Here is a 1,860-nt window from a genome sequence, read left to right on the forward strand (position 1 = left end):
ACGAGATATCATTAAAGACCGGTGGTCTTATGGGATTTAGTGTGACTGGAAAAAAAAACTCGCTACGCGTTATTTTAGTTCATCTAGTTATTGTCTTATTATCAAAAATGTATAGATCTTTTATATAACTGCCTCAAGAACAACAAAATAAACATTTTATCGTAAATTTACTGTTTTATTATCGACAATGCAAAGATTTACTTACCTACAGTACCGCGTGGCGAGTTTTTTTCCAGTAATATGCTAAATTCTATAAGACCATCGGTCTCTAATAATATCTCGTCGGTGTGTTCGATAATAAAATTATAACTGGATGAAGTAAAATAACCGTATGAATTAAATAATTCGTGTAATTATCTTCGATCCAATCAAATGGCCGGTAATGTCAACATTCTTCAATTACCTCCGGGCCCACCGGACCCACTTGATGGTCACAAAAGTTTACCCAGGGCTGACGGTCTTTAATAATATCTCGTCAGTGGTACAGGGTATCGATATGTAACTTTTCTCCTAGGGCGGAAAAGTGAAAAATTTTGCCATTGATTTCAATGCTAATATTTTTCACATTTCCGCCCTAGGGAAAAAGTTACATGATCGGTACCCTGGCAGCGAATATCGGAACGCAGTCATAGCATAGGGCAAAAAAAAACTTGACCAATTGAAGCTCGACATTGTGGTTTTTGTCTACAATGGCGTTTTTGCGCTTGCGTAAAGCTCGTATCAGACTATGCATTGAGATTAAAATTTGACCAATCAGGACAAGGAAATTTCAGTTTCTTTTATCCTGATTGGTCAAATTTTAATCTTCAATACATAGTCTGATACGGGCTTAAATGCGTTTCTCTTGACGCTATTTTCGCTTTAACATTAAGGTGCCATTACATGGCAGCGTTAAGCGTCGAGCGTCTGCGTAGAAAATTGCGCAGAATCTAATTTCAGCCTAGAATCTATCTCTTTTAAATTCTGCGCATTTTTCTGCGCAGACGCTCGACGCTTAATGCTGCCATGTAAAGGTACCTTTAGGGTATCGATCATGTAACTTTTTCCCTAGGACGGAAACGTGAAAAGTGAAAAATATTAGCATTGAAATCAATGGCAAAATTTTTCACTTTTCGCCCTAGGGAAAAAGTTACATGATCGATACCCAGGAAATTTATCGTACTGATATCTTGTTTGTTCGCTCGTTTGCGTACCGCAAGAAATACGAGAAGCAATTCTTGTGTGCGCTGTTCTGGGGGCCTATTACAGTTTTTGAAAGGCTGTGTTCCGATTTCCCACCCGGGTGCACCCGATATTATAGTATACGTGACATATACTATAATATCGGGTGCACCCGGGTGGGAAATCGGAACACAGCCTTTCAAAAACTGTAATAGGCCCCCAGAACAGCGCACACAAGAATTGCTTCTCGTATTTCTTGCGGTACGCAAACGAGCGAACAAACAAGATATCAGTACGATAAATTTCCTGGGTATCGATCATGTAACTTTTTCCCTAGGGCGAAAAGTGAAAAATTTTGCCATTGATTTGTCAAAATCTAGTAAATCTGTTCACTTTTGTAATTTTCACCTCGTTTCAAGAACCGTAATAGACTCCCTGGCTTCTGGGTATCGATTCTGTAATTCAAGTGAGGGTGAAAATTACGAAAACGAGCGAATTTACTAGGTTTGGACTAAGTGCCGATCTACAATAGGTGGTTTAAGCCTTAAGCCTTAAGAAATTGACTAATCACAGTCGAGTATTCTCCTCATACTTGATTGTGATTGGTCAATTTCTTAAGGCTTAGTCTACAATAGGTGGTTTAAGCCCTAAGCCTTAAGAAAATAGACTAAGTGCCGGTCTACAATAGGTGATTTAAGC

This window comes from Formica exsecta, unplaced genomic scaffold (genome assembly GCF_003651465.1).
Source record: "Formica exsecta isolate Colony F162 unplaced genomic scaffold, ASM365146v1 scaffold333, whole genome shotgun sequence".
NCBI classification, from domain to species: domain Eukaryota; kingdom Metazoa; phylum Arthropoda; class Insecta; order Hymenoptera; family Formicidae; genus Formica; species Formica exsecta.